Below are 16,395 nucleotides of genomic sequence, written 5' to 3' on the forward strand. Positions count from 1 at the left end.
TGAGATTCTAAAAAATAAATCTATGGGGACTCCATCTGGGCCAGGGGCTTTAGCACTACCACATTGCAGCAGACCAGATCTCACCTCAGCCAAAGAAAAGAGAATAGGAGTTTGTATATAGCTATTAGGGCTGAAATGTTCCCCTTCAGTAATGGACTCAAATATATTTGTATAGTAGGCGACCCAGGAACCCTCAACCACGTGAACATCTGAAGTTGGACCTGCATCTTGTGTCATAAATGGAGAATTAATTATTGGCCAAAGCTCTTTAGGATTTTTTTAAAGTGTGGCATGTTGTAGATTTTGCAAGAAAGTCAAAAGCCTGGCGCACACCCTTCATTTTAATCTTAAAGTTTCGATCGTTATTTTTTTCAAGTTTGGCGTGCATGCACCCGTGCTGGTGCTCCATTCCTTTAGCACTTCAAACAATGACAAAATGGTGACTCGCGCATGCGAAACACAAACGGGTTGCACAGCCTTTTTCACAAGAGTGTTCATTTTTATTCACTTCAACCATAGTAATCCAATTTTTTCTTTTTTATTTCACCAAAAGTTTTCCAAATTTATCCATCACGCCAAAGGAATGAAACTTCTATATATTTTTTAGCATGTTATGTGTTCCAGAATTGCCCATCCAGGCCTAATCGTGAACATTGGAAATTTCAAATCCTCCAGAAAATTACGAACATGTGGCACCCAATGCATTTCGGTCCTAATGTGACCTTCCTCAGGGGTATCTGCAATGTTATATAAAAAATACATATATCAGTCCTATTTTAATTAAAACTCACAATGATTCACAAAACGAGTGAACTACCCAACCTTTCTGTGTACTAAACACTATTACAGTTTTAAAGAATATTACAATTTTAAAGGAAACTTGACCCCACCAACCCTGTGTTAACCACACTCAATCTGTGATCCCCCAACTGTCCCTGAATTTCTACGAACTTTCCCGCTTATGTTTAACACCTCAACTGCATACCTGCTCTGTTTGCTCCCTTTCAACAACCTCCTCTCGAGGTGTACGCTCGAGTGTCAAAATTGCCCGTCTTCGCTAAACCCAAGAGCTTTTAAATCCATTAAACCCACCCCACCTGTGAGTCAGTGTTTATACAACTTATATTTAAAGGAACCACCCCTCGCGCACCTAAATCCCATTAAGACTTTGAAAAAATAATACTGCTTTCATGATTATTCAAAACAAACCAAACTCAAATACCACATATATCAGTGCAACAAATAAACTATAAAATGAACAAACAATGTTATTGCTTCTCTAACTCAAAACAAATCCAATGAATAATATATGTTGTTTTTTCTTATTGGTAACTCCGGTGAACTGCCTTTGACGTGAATTTCAGAGCATTAATGCGTTGTTAATCCTTTTATCAATGGGGTGCTTCCCGGGTTGGAACGGTGGGTATAAATTGCAAGAAAGTCAAAAGACTGGCACACACCCTTCATTTTAAATCTTAAAGTTTCGATCGTTATTTTTTTCAAGTTCGGCGTGCATGCACCCGTGCTGGTGCTCCATTCCTTTAGCACTTCAAACAATGACAAAATGGTGACTCGCGCATGCGAAACACAAACGGGTTGTAAAGCCTTTTTCACAAGAGTGTTCATTTTTATTCACTTCAACCATAGTAATCCAATTTTTTCTTTTTTATTTCACCAACAGTTTTCCAAATTTATCCATCACGCCAAAGGAATGAAACTTCCATATATTTTTTAGCATGTTATGTGTTCCAGAATTGCCTATCCAGGCCTAATCGTGAACATTGGAATTTTCAAATCCTCCAGAAAATTACGAACATGTGGCACCCAATGCATTTCGGTCCTAATGTGACCTTCCTCAGGGGGTTTGAAATTTCCAATGTTCACGATTAGGTCTGGAACCATCAGTTGATTTAAAGGCCTGCACTGTACTCAAAGGGTTGGTGTGTGGATCAAGACAAATCATTATATCCTTCTGTGTAATCCCAACTACACTGGGTATCAGTTTGTCTGTTTATCCTAGCCCATTTAAGAACTATACCATTCCTTTTTGCTATACTCGGTGCGTGGATTTTCCTAAGCGACGATTTAAAACAGCCCTTCCATTGGAGTGGGGAAGCAATAGTAGCATGATCACTAAAAGCTGTAGTAAGGATTTGAACATAACTAAAAAGGGGTTTTAGGGGAGCCGCAACCACCAGGTAATCAATAGTAGAACGTTGAGAACTAGGTTCAAATGTTTTTTCGAAAAGACCAGTCGATTCAGCTATCAAATTAAATATTACCATATTCCTTATGGTCAGAAGCCTATTCAGTGCATTTCCATAGGGGTTATGTAAAAAATTAGGTGGTGCAGCACCCTCTTCACCAATTAGGCCACATATTGGTGTCAGCAACCTATTACACTATGGGCGTTAAATTCACACATCCATACTATATTTAGGGGGTGATGATGGTTATACATTGCCCTATCTTTTCCCTTTTCGAGTGAATCAATCACCTGCATCATACTACCCTCAAAACTGTTATTATAAAAATGTATTAGGAGCATGTCCCCAGCTCCAGGACCATTGCACGCTATAAGGTGAAAATATGGGGACTCATCATCAATACCAAAAATTTCCACACATAATGTATTTCTAATTAACGTAAGTAAACCCCCTTTTGCTCTGCCCAACCTAAAGGAAATTGCTGGGGTATGAAATGTGGGAAATCTATCTATATTGGTAGGATCAGTTTCCCAAGTTTCTTGAAAGCATACTAGGCTGAATCGATGTATAAGCCTCCTCCATTCCAAGTTGCCTATCTTAGATCTGAGCCCAGCTATATTCCAATTTAGTATTCTTATCATATCTCTCCTAGGTTCTGATAGATAACTACTAAAAAGGTTGTCTACAAGGAGGATAAGTATTTGTTGGTCCACACTATTTGCCTTTTGTCAATCACATGCCTCAAGACCCTCCAGGACAGCAAATTTATTGTTCAATGATATAGCCCCAGTATGATTATTTTTAACTCTGGCTCTTGACAGAGGGGGTGTGGGAATACTCCGGTACCCTGGACCAAATAACTTAACACCCAGGGGTCTGTGAAAGAATCCTAATGGTAATACGTAGATTTGCTTAGTTGCCGAAGAACAATTGGGAACTAAATCCAATAAGTATTTCACAAGGTGTTGGTCATTGAAATTAATTACTATACAATCCCCTCTTATCGTTTTTGGCGAGTTACCCATCCATTGGACTCTTCTGGCCATAATGATGTGGTTTGGTAGATCTGGGCCTTCATAGGGGTACTTTGTCAATCAAAGTAAAGCTTTATTCATCTGTTGCTGTGTAGTTTCCAACTCTGTGTGATGCAATTCTGGGGTGTTTAGTAAAATAATCACAAATGGGCAGGCGGCTGGGGGAAGGTTTAGATTTAGGTTTGAGTGATTCTGTGGAACTAGTCCCTCCCAGATTTCCCCAGACCAACCATGCTTTACTCAATTGATGGACAGAATGCAGAACAATGTCATACATTCACCCCAGTACAGAGATCGGGGCCTAAATCCATCGTTTTTTTGCTCCCCATGCCATACCAGTTTGAACCCAGCCATATGCAAATCAGTCTTGACCATGCGCCTAATGGGAGCAGTCCAGCCCGAACTGCCAGGCCAGGTTATAGCTCTAGATATAACTTCTGTTCTGGGTAAGGGCAGGGCCTGCTGCACCTGATTAATAGATTCAGGTTTCAGAGCCTGGCTTCTAAGAAATGGGTTTACAAAGTCATTCCGACAATAAGTAGGCAATTGGGGTGACAATGGACTTATGGAATTCGCTGGTGCCGAAAGTAACATATGGCTTCTGCAATCCTCCCCTCCCACGTGTACCTCAACATTCCCCTGCCTCTGAGAGGGGGCCAATAAGCGTTGGTGCCTGGCCGCTGGTTGAATGGTTGTTAACATATCATTACAGCTATTTGCCAGCATGACCTCTGTCACCTTAGATACCCACTTGTTTATGCCACCCCCTCGCGAGCTGAGTGAGGCTAAGCTGTCCTCAATTTGTTTAAGTCTATCAATTAATCATTGCAATAGACGGAAGATAGTTTGTTCCAGCTCCGCATAGGTTTTCACAGACTCTGGAGGGATAATTATGACAGGTTAGTTCCCCATGTCAGATTTTCCTTTTGGGGGTTTATACAGCCTCCCACCTCCCCTCTTCTTTTTCACAGGCGGTTCCTCAGGAGACTCTCGGTTTCCAATGCCACTTAACAGGGTTTGGGGATCGGATGGTGTACTGGCAGTCAGGGGAGAGAGAGTTACAACTGTTCGAGTCAACATAGCTTTATCTGAACTGACCATTGGTTGAGTCAAAGGTCTCACCTCACCTCCAGACACCCTTCTTTCAGCCAACTCTATCTCCCATGATAAGGCATCCGCACCTCTTAACATAAAAGTGTCCAGTGTATTGATGCTCTCTGCCCCTTGGTCACCCTGCTTGGCCTTCCATTTACCCATAGTTCTTTGTAATAACTGTGGCTAAGGATTATAAAAAAAAGAAAAACGTTGAAAAGGCCAACTTTAGAGGGGGGGCCCAACCTCCTCCGGGCTCCGACAGGCAAGGACAGGCCTGCCCTTGGCCCATGCGTGTCCCTGCTCGCATCCTGCGCCGCGGGCTTGGGTTGCACTATTGAGCATGTGAATCAAGTGCAGGGGCCGGCAGGAATTGAAGTCCACAGTGGTGCTTCCACAGGTCAAGCGAGGCTTTCCCCACACAGGCACTGCAAGCACAGGTACGTTGGCGGCTCATTTACAATGCCAATAGCCAAATGCGAGACCTATTGGCATTGACAATGCTTCTTTTTCATGCCCTCCAAGAGGTTGAAGAAAGAGTTGTCCAAATGAGTCGTCTGTTTTTTATGTCTTTCAACCACTCCTCACTAAACTGCACTTGTTGTCTTCTCAGTCACCCTAGCCAGTGTAACAACATACCCCATAGTGCCACTAAATATTTTCACAGTACATGTACAACATAACTCCATGGTTAGTATAAAGCACAGAAAACGTTTAGGGATGAGATCAGGATTCCTTACCTGAAAATTGCTAATTCCCTTGTTTAAAACTATTGCCTGGCTCCCTTGCTCTTCTGAACCAACCTCAACATCAATGTCACAATTATGAGTTGGGTAGAGTGGTATAGCTGTGTTGGATGTCCAGCTTGTGGCATGAATTCGGAGACTCTTGACCATAGTATATTTGTATGTCCTGAATACCCTGGTGTTCACAGAATATGGTTGCGCCCAATCAATTTGTCCATGTAGGTACTACATTTTAGAGAGGCAAAATGAATATTGACGACTGACACATCTGGCTCAGTTGTTTTTTTCTGTGAGTTGGTTCTTGTTCAATATTTGGATAAAGTGGGAAAAGTTTCTGAAATCATTGTACATTTTAACATTTTAGTGTATGGGCCGTCCTGTGGAAACCAATTTAAGTATTTATGCATTATGTACATAATTATGTTTATACAGCTAATATTTATCGGCTAGTTCTTTTTAAAAGCACTTTTCCGAACATTGCGCTTTATTATATATCTGAGTTTTATATATCTTGGAACCAGGGGTTAATTTTAATTAATAAAGTAGGCAATTAAAAGATATGATTATCTATTTGAGGGATTATCTTGATAATCCTACAGAAACAACTGTTATGAAATTGCATTGCATGAGAACTGCTTGGGTTAAGTTTTATAACTTCCTTTTAATGATCTATTATAGTATATTTACCACTGGATTCAAGCTAGCCTGGCTGATGAGGGCTGTTAGCCCGAAACCGGTCCCAGGATGCTTGTTTCTGGTCCAGGGAGACATGGCTTGGCAGTTCGGGCTGGACTGTTCCCATGAGGCACAGGGTTGAGACTGATTTGCATATAGCTGTGTCTGAACTGGGGTTGCGAAGTCGAGCTAAAGAACGATGATGGATTCATCCTAGATCTGTGACTGGGGGTAAGTGTCTGAAAAGTTTCAGCGCTCCATTCATCATCTCCTTGTGTTTGCTTTGTTTGGCCTAAGTTGGCAGGGTATGCCCAGACGTGGGTCTCTTGCTCACTTTGCTACTGGATTCAAGCTAGCCTTGCTGATGAGGGCTGTTAGCCCAAAACCTGTCCCAGCATGCTTGTTTCCGGTCCAGGGAAGACATGGCTTGGCAGTTCGGGCTGGACTGTTCCCATGAGGCACAGGGTCAAGACTGATTTGCATATAGCTGTGTCTGAACTGGGGTGGCGAAGTGAGCTAAAGAACGATGATGGATTCAACCCAGATCTGTGACTGGGGGTGAGTGTCTGTCCATCATCTCCTTGTGTTTGCTATTATAGTATATTTATACATCAAGGATATTGAATGAAGCGAAATATGTTATATATATCACATTGATGTTTTGTACCATGGATGGTTATGAAACCGAATAAAAAATCTGTGAACTGACCTAGGTTGGAGACTGCTCACTTGTATACTAATTGCCTTGTGTTCCCACATCTGGATTTCCTGGGTGTGGAAACACTCAATCCGATTTTATCAGTCAGAAAATCTGGTTAGAAAAGTTCCACGAGGATCAGGCAAGTAAAGCAGCCTGGTCTTGAGCCCCATGCCCCCCCCTACCCAATCCCTTCCAATATCTCGGGGTAAGCATGAAATAAGCACACCTGCTTGCTCGCAGCCTGTCCTGCTCACTAACACTCTCCCCAACACCAACCCCACCCCACCTACACCAGCATCCTGATCTAATTTACCGGTAAATGAGAGCGTTAATCTGCACAGAATAAGGAATACTGCATGTAATTTGATCCAGAAAACCTGGGTCAGTATGGCATTTTCCTATACCATGGGTATTCATTCACTCATAATAGTCAAAATTAGGTGGAGAGTACCGGTCAGTAACTTTATTTCTAGACACATCTAATTCAATCCCAATCGCTTTTGGACTCAAAGAAAAAGTTATTCCTTCCTACTGTACTGGAAGATTACTTGTGGACCTAATACTGCTCTATTGCAATATATGTTCCTACTTTTGCCGGAATTAATATTTCTGATGACCTGATGCCAAGGAACTTGGAAATGGATTTTGCTGACCTTATTTACAAAGTGATTTGAACCAACCTTGCAGTAGCGGACTGTTCTCTTCGTCCTGGTAAAATCTGCACAAGGAGAGATTCAATTCACGGAGGATTGAACAGATCAATGACCAGGGGAAGCTGATGCCATTTTGCAGTTTGCAGTTAACTTGTCTGCTGCTGAGGAAACAGTAGGATTTATAGTATGCCGTTGCAACTTATTTCGATATGATTTGGACCCCTATGGCCAGTCTAAAGAAAACATAAAGCATCAGTTTTTTGGGGCTAAGAAGACTTGCTTATTTATAAATGTATCTGATTTGCAGTGCAAATTCTCAGTATGTTCAGATTTCTGAAGACCAGGGAGATGCACCACCCTCAGCCTGACAGTTTCACAAGTTATAAGAATTAGAACGTTTACCTTAAAAAAGTTTCATTGTGTTCCCTCATAAAGTCAGACCAAATTCATAGGCTGTTTAGTGGATACAGCTTGTAGCAAGACTTCAGGTAGCTTGTTATATGATTGAAGGTAGTATTTAAAGACTTAAATTTCTGCTACATCCATTCCTACCATCAGCATCGACCAACTGGCATCACTCACCCATTTAGATCTTTTACCACCTAACAATCTGCATTCACTAAAGGCTCAAACACAATTTATAAGATTATCCTAAAGCACTGTAAGTATACAACATCCAAGTTGGGCTAAGTGAAGGTAGTAATCAGGCTCATTCAAGCTCATTCACCAACTTTCTTCTATCGTTGTGTTCACAGTAGTCTGTGATTTGAGATGTTTATAGATATCAATTGGAAAGCACAGGCAAGTGGGGTTCATTCAAAGGAGAGATTTTCCAATCCCACAGGGACAGAAATCTATCACCAGTTTACATTCTTGCGTGAATCAAGGTATTCCATGGTGTTGTTTTTCTTTGAATTTCTATATCTTTGGATGCCATTTCTAATATCAACTACTGTAAGGGGAACCTGCAGTTCTTTGTATCAAAGGGATAGCCCATGGAGCCATGACATGCCCATGGAACCACTGATGGTTTCTAATGCCCAGCCCTGCCCACTAACATTTGTAGAGATAACTTTGCACCAGAACTTTACACCGAGTGGAGGCAGGCACAAAGTTGGAGAAATGCTTTCTTTTCTCCCAAGTTTTCTAACTTTTTGTGTGTGTTGTACTGTACAGCACACACGCAATGTAGGAAAATGTTTAAACTATGTATGAGCATAGTATTTTGCACTGGAGTAGTATCCTCCCAGTACAAAACGTATGCTAGATGCATGTCAGTGATGGTTATGGTAGCAAATGTCTCACAGTTAATTTTCATATAGGGTGCTATAACATAAACTGCACTGGACTTTCCAACAGGATAGATTCCAGTTCTTCTTTTGCAAAGATCTATGCTGTGGGTTCTGGAAGCGAGGCCAGGGTGTTAGTAGTTTGAACTCTTTCACCATTGCGACATTCTGTGTGGTTACTGTGCCTGTGAGCACACAGAGCTCCAATTCTTTGATGTGTATATTGCTCATGGATCTTTCCGGGTTTTAAACACAACCTTCTCCCAAGCAAAATAATAATTATATGATGCTTCTCTTAATCAGTCTGATGAGTTCCCTTCTCTCTCCCATTTTCCAAACGACATAATTTTTTGTGGGTTGTGTACTCATGGCTTGGTGGTAGTGTGCTATCAATATTTGCACACACATTGCTTAGGGCTGCCACGGGCTCAGCATTATTGCCCCCTCTAAGAATACACTTTGACATCCAGCAGTTTTTCATCCCAAAAAGCAGTCCTTTCCTCGTCATCTCAGATTTCCCTCTTCACTTCTTCTTTTTGTGAATGAAAATGCTGTATTTTCTGCCAGTGAGCTCTTCCTTTCCCTTGGCCTTGGGGAATACTGCTCATAGGTATACCACCTATGCTTTGTACTTTGTTGACTTCCAGTGACTGGCACATTTCTAGGATTGCTTGAGGGACAACATACCTAGTTCACATAGGATCAGCTTCCATAGCTTAGATGAACTGCATATGTACTTGATTTGCACCATTCTCTCTTCTTCTAGATTGTTAATGGGGCATGTGCTGTGTAGAGAAATTATTTACACATGAAAGGCATTATGGATTCTCCTCTTCCTGCATGTTGGGAGCTGAACTAATATCTCAGTTTGCACAAGGTGTGTATTTGTTTCGTCACCAGACCTGCCACCAAAAACTCATGGTTGCTCTTATTGAGAATGGCCATCTACTTCTTTGGCTAAATCAGGATAGCTAATTAGCCAGTGTGTCTAACTACAATGGCAGTAATATTTCGTGTATGTCTTGTGTGTATATTCACCTTGATGTCAGCTGTTAGTGTGTGAAGCATTTGCCTTAATATCCAGCTCAGAGTGTGTGTGTTCAAATGCACTGAGTTCAGAGTCACACCCCAACCCGTGCCCTGCATGCTACACAACTATTTGGCCCTGGGTCTAACACGGGTCTTCTCACTCAAGCATGGGAACACTCTATTTGGCAGCCCACAGAGGCATTTATTGTACTGTGGTTGAATGTGTAATCTGTCTCTTGAAAGTGACTTATTCCTTAACAGGTCTTTGGCTGAATGTTTGGGGGGGGGGGCAACATTGTCAACACTTTGTGACAAGTTTGCCTCACAGTAGTGATGCTAACTGATGGAAAATGCCCATTTTGGGACTTACTTTCCAGCACAAACTTGTTTTGTAATGGAAAGTAGCCTTAAAGTACTACTTTGCGTCAAGAGGTAGTACCATGGTTGAACATAGGCATTCAAATGCAAACACCTATGTGATTTGATGCAAATCCCTAACTACTAGCATTGGCTGATGGATGTATGCCAAAAATGTTCTCCTTCTCAAGACAGGTGTAACATTAGAGAAACGTTTTCTTTTCTCAAAATGTTTCAAAGTCTGCATTTCTACAAACTATGTCAGAGCATAGTATTTTTTTAACTGGACGAATTCTCTCCCCGTAGAAGTGTATGACAGACCAACTCGTCGCCAATTTTGTAGTGATCACACTGAGGCAGGTAAGTGTGGAAACACTATGTTTAATGTCTATTCATCTCCACAGCTTCCAGGGATCCAGTAACTGCCCCCCAGTATTCAAAGATACACATTCCCATTCCATCACCATGACAGTGACATCATATATACATAAAACTGCTAACAAGGAGAGACTGGAAAGACTACTACAGTATCACATCACACAAGCAACCTCACACTATTGTGCAAGTGTGTGTGTTAGTGCATGTGTGCCTAAAGTGTGCTAGCACTGGGAGAGAGAAACATAATGCCATATCCCTGTTCTGTTCTTCCCTTTTCCTGAAATACAGCACAGCAACTTTGTTTACTGTTATGCATTGGATTAATTCTTTGTTAACTTGCTCTTTCATTTAAACTTAACATATTGGAGACTGTAGCAGCCAATCTGCTTGTGAGATCCTGCAGTCTCTTCCTCAAATGTGCCTAAATAGTTGGTTGGTAATGTTTTTTCCTGCAGACAAATTGATTGTCATATGTTGATCCTTGTAGGTACCAAGCCACAGCACCTTGGATTCCCATTCATCTATGCCTCAGAAATGATAATATAACATAGAGTCCTCAAAGGCTTTCACACTTTGGATTTCCAAAGCCTGTGCTGTTAGGTGGCTGGACCCCTTCGCCAAAGCATGAGTTGATTGCTGGCTGGTCCTCATCCCAGTCAAACATATTGCATAACCAAGGGCTGGACCCCAACAGTCATTTGAGAGTTGGCCCATGTAAATAATTTCCTAGGTTCACAGCCCTTGATACTTTTAGCTGCCTGGTTGTCAGATGTCTGATAGGGTTTCCAGTGCTTAGATTATTGAGTACTTTGCGGTCACACAAAAGGAATCAATGTATTTTTTGTTTGATTCCTTTTATTTTTCATGTTGATAGGAATATTGTGTAATTGCTAGCATATACGCCAAGCATGTTTTCCCTGTGCCCCAGACTACTCCAATGTCTCTGTCTCTTTGATGGTGAACACCTTCTGTGCAATATCATCCTCATATCTCAGGAATTCAAGGGTATTTGCTATTCTAAGTTGCTACCATCACTTCGTCCCACAGCCAAGTTGAGCCTAGGAGTCGTCTTTATTGGGAACTCTATCTAGAAGCCACCTGAATTCTGCAAGCCACGAAAGGTCTCTTACACCTAGGTAGGAAGTGAGTCTGATTGTGTGCTCCCCTGTATCTCAACTCTTGTTTTGGAGTCCATTTATTTATTCATGGTTCTGGTGCTGCCGCCGACTGGACGAAATTCTAGAGACTGGGCTCTCTATTGCATCACCAATTTCTATCATCTATGCAGAGTCAGCGTAGTGCCTAACTGAGAGAGTCCGGATTATATTGTCCATTCTAGTCTAGTTCCTCCTCACAGCAATAAGGAGCAGAGAGGCCAAGGAGAGCAGGTAAGCATAAGACCATACCTATCATCAGCAAACCAGGCTCAGGATGGACTGCGAGATCAGGTCTTTTAGTAGCCCAATTTCAGCAGCAGAACCCACTTGGAAGAAGTGAGTAATCAGGGAGAGTAGGCTAAGAGAAAGCTGCAACATAGTAGAAAATGCTCCACAATTCCTAGCAGTGTGTAAAAACTGAAAGTGCATATGATGGTGACAGGATTTGTGTCTGAAGTGTACCGGTGCTGTAGGTTGATGTGTTAGAGTGGCCTTAGCTGGATGCACTACTAATCTAGCAAACACTATATTGATGGCTTTCAGCTGATTGTTTGCCCCAGGACTTGTCTCCTCACCTGTTGCCATTTCACAGTACACCATGATGCGATCAACTGAACGGACAAATGATAGAAAGGATAGATGGAACCAAGCTGAGGCAGGAAGAGGATGGGCAACACCAGTCCAAATCAACACCAGCAGCACCCCCACCACAGCAGATGATGACAGACATTTGGATAGCTGCAAAAGGAAGCAAGTGGGGTCAAAGGGTTACACAAGGATATCTGTAACAAAAGCATTCACCCACTGAACTGCCTTAATTTGAGTACAAATGTAATGGTCTGTTCTAAGTACATAAACCAGCTATTTTTGAAAGAATGAAACAGTGACCATTAGTTTGGCCAGTATTTCCATTGCAAACTAGATAAAAAAAAGACACAAGAAACATCACAATCCTGTATTTTTCCTCAATGAAATATAAACATAAATCAGCAAATACAAGATGAAACATGCCAAATGTGATTTAAAGGTGTCAAACCTTTTCCTAACTATTTCAATGCAATCAGATGCAGAATTTCTATGTTAAAGAAAAAATGCAGAGTTTGAATCAAACTGTTAATTGTCCTACTTCTGACACTTCAATAAACTCAGATGCACAGAAATGACCAATATCTTTCTCTGAGACAGGTGGCATTACTTTTTTCATGTCGAGGACACCCATTGGATGCTCACAATCAAGGTTGGAACCCACAGCCGGATGCCCTCCCTTGGCCCCAGCAGGCACATAAAAGCGAGCAAGCTTCCTACTGCCAGGGAGCAGGTCAAACTCTGAGAGTTGTGTTAGATACAAGGACAGGCTGCTTGTGTTTGGATTGTAATTCTACTTTCTACATACTGTGATGGTTTGTGGATAAAACTCAATAAAAATATATTTAAAAAAAGAAAACTGATTGGCTCTAATTTCACCAGTGGTATTGTTGTCAGGGTGGGGGGGTTAATATTTCTAAGCATATGGTTTTTAACTATCACTTTTAATAAAGGCCTCTCAATGCAGTGATATAATCTGAGGTAGTAAGGTGTAATGCTTCCATGTTACTGAAATACACTTTTTTTTAAATGTTGTTGGTACTTTATCATATTTTTACATGATGTTTGTTGCATATTTTACATGGCAACTATTCTCTTAACTCAGCTAGTGCTGCACTCCTAAAGCAAAGTCAACCCTTTGCTCAGCTATTCCTGTTACTATATTTGCTTCTTCCAGTGATTAATTTGTCAAATATTAAGTGCCAGGGCTCAGACCAGCAGGCCCCTGCAGCTTGCACCACCCATCACCCTTGTCATTGCTACCAAACTAACTACTAACCCTCTCTCTCACATGTAAATGCAACAGTTCAGATTATTCCAGGTCCCCAAAGCTAAAAGACTGGCTGGGGAGGCAGGTATTAGCAATTTTGTATGTATATTGTTTTCCTAAACAACTGTTATACTGCTCATCTCTAAACTACATGAGCAGCGCCACCATGTGGCAGATTGCCCTAAGTGTGGTGTTGACAATTAGGTGCCAGCACCGGAAACCAATTAAGTGCCGATGCTCATCACCGGAAAGCACCGGCTCAAATTAAGCACTGGCTTCATCCCTCTTCCCAGTCTGCAGCCACAGTGATTTGATATCGCTGTTGTTGCAAATGGCCGATCCGGCTTTCACTGTTAGTCCTAGATCCATCTAAGAAAATATTAAGGGGTGTCCCACCCTGTACACCCCCTTAAAGCTGCGTCCCTGCTAATGAACTGTGATATATGACAGGAAATAAGGATTGGGTTGCTTGGGCTTATGTCACTCATACAGGTTTTTAACATGTATCCTCAAACTTAAAGCTGACTTCAATGGACAGATTTCTCTGGATTTGCCCCTGGATCACAAATAAACTGGCAGACTATTCCCAACCGAAAGATCCCTCATAAAAAAAAAACTTTCAGCCACTGCTAGTGGGCATACAGAGAAGCAGCCACCTACAGATACTCAATGGAGCAGTAAAGGGGTTCTAAGAATACTGCAGTGCCAAAGTAATGCACAAACATCATACTTTAGACCCTCATTCCAAGTTTTTTTGGATCTGCGATTTGAGAGTAAACATGGGGTTCCGCTCCAATAGAAATTACATTTTGTGTGGAAATAGGGCATCTTTGGGTTTTTCTTGGTGCATATTTTGCTAGGAAAACTATGCAAAATGCATCGGAGAAAAGGTCAGCAGAAGAACTGTGGGATTCCTTGCAAACTCTAAATCCTCTTGTTATTTGCTGTATTTCAGAGTCTGATGTTATTTAACGCCGCTCTTGCGCTATTTCCAGGTAAAGCATTACCAATATGGAGTTCCTGCATAGCTTTTCATGAAGGTCTCATTTTATAGAAAACGCCATCAGTTACACCTATATTCTGAGATCTCTGTATCAAGAAATAAACGGAGATAAACCAAGCACAAAAAGAAGAAAAGGCTTTACTGACTAGTAATAGCCTTAACTTATGCTATGATTGCCTTCCACAGCACCAGCAACTAATTAGGAACACACCTAAACTAAACATTTGTTATACAGTGATTCCCTAATTAGACTGAGTGACAGTCCAAGCCTCTCAAAGCCTTTTAGAACTTAAAATAATTTTGTACCGTTTTATGTTTCATGTTCTTAAGTGCAAGAGGACACAAGCAAAAATGTCAAACTTCACAGAATTGTACACAGTTATAACGTTAAAGCTTTTTCCGCTGCACAAGTATGACCATCCCTGCTAAGTAACAGAGTAAGAAATAGTTTACCCCTTGTTGGAAAGAAGGGTTATGCTTCAAAGAAAAGAAGACCCCGGAAATGTCTCCTATTTTTTGCGTCACTTGTAATTCTTTCTTATTGGTCTGGAATTCAGGAAAGAGGAAAACGCATATTGTGTGTCCCAGGATCATGTAATAATAAAATATTGTAGATAGCTTTAACTTCCCACACAACCCTACATGATACACCTGCACCCGATCTGGCCTATCATCAGAGCCATGTGATGCAATGATGATGTCATAGACAGGATGATGGTGAGGCTTTGAAGCCTGGCTTAAAGGCGCAGCACAAGAGCCCAGCTGGTCAGATCTTGTTTTTACCTTTTAGTTGAACACAGTTTTGTGGTAAGTTGAGTTAGTGAGCTTTCTTTTACATGGAAATACATTGAATTGGGCTGAATTTATTTGGTATTTGTATACATTAATTGACATTGTTGACATATGCTGCCTAAGGACATGTAGTTTTTTGTCTCTGTGGAATTTAATGTAATTTGTATTGTACGAAAGTGTTGATTATTTTCATCAGTATCTAGTATTTCCGGTTAACTCTGTACATACATGTATAAATAATGACAGAACTCGTTTTTTTCTGAAATGACTAAGTCTTGTTAAGTATATGTAGTATGGCCGCATCCTAAGGTAATCAATTTTATAATTGCTTCTACTCAAATCATACATTCAATATTTTTGTATTTTTTTTTACATAAAATAATTGTAATCGCAATTTCCAAGAATTACATATAAACATGGAATAGATGTATGTTCTGTTATCAAAACACTTTTATGTTCCCTTATCAATCACTGTTGTTAATCACTTTATCCTATTTTTTAAATGTTTTCTTGTTTCCTAACCTTAACTGTGGGAGATACAAATGGTACATATTTCGTCTTGTGGAAACCTCATTGGGATTTTGTTTATCCACTGTCTTATTGATTTATATAGCTAAGAATTTGGCACTGCAATGTTGCAAACCCTAACTTTATATAAATACAAGCACAACATATAAAGGATTCACTAAAAGGGGATATATTTTAATGGCAATCAATAGTAATCCATCTTAATATGCCAACATGATAATTCCATGTGTAAAGTTATCCAGACTGTTGTCCCCTGGGGATGGAACTCATAGATCAAAATCTTCCTAGTATTTCTAAAAGTTATTGAATTGAGGACCTTACACACATTGTTGCGCTCAGACCTGTTGCCTTGCAGCCACTGAGGGCCTTCAATTTTGCAATGGTTACCTTATCCTTTGAATTAAGTTTTCCTTGTTATATATCTGTTTTTCTAAGAGTTCATTTAAGAGGAAATCATATTTCTGCTGTCAATCAACATAATATGTGATTTCACTACAAACAGGAATTTAGGGAGATTCCATGTTCCATCCATAAATCTTCTAACGACTTTGCCAAAATGGCTTGCCTGATATTGGTCAGATTTAAGAAGGCATTTGTTTCAAAAGTTAGAACTATACTTCTTTCTGCTGATAAGAGTCAATAGATTAAATTAAAAAAAAACAAAAAACCAGCATAATAGTTCCTTGCAGCCATAGGTTAGTTGTAAAACTGGGACAAAGGTTTAACACGCCTTGCAGAATTGGTTGGAAAAGACTGTGAAACAAAGTATCAAAAAGCTAATTACACAAAATATTTTGGATGATGACAGAGGTGAATGGGAGAGGAATGGCTGAGAGCTGACAATGAAATAAGATGTTATTGCTTCTTAAATTGACTAAATACTGTACTTAATTTAGTTGT

This window comes from Triturus cristatus, chromosome 5_2, assembly GCF_964204655.1.
Source record: "Triturus cristatus chromosome 5_2, aTriCri1.1, whole genome shotgun sequence".
Classification (NCBI taxonomy): domain Eukaryota; kingdom Metazoa; phylum Chordata; class Amphibia; order Caudata; family Salamandridae; genus Triturus; species Triturus cristatus.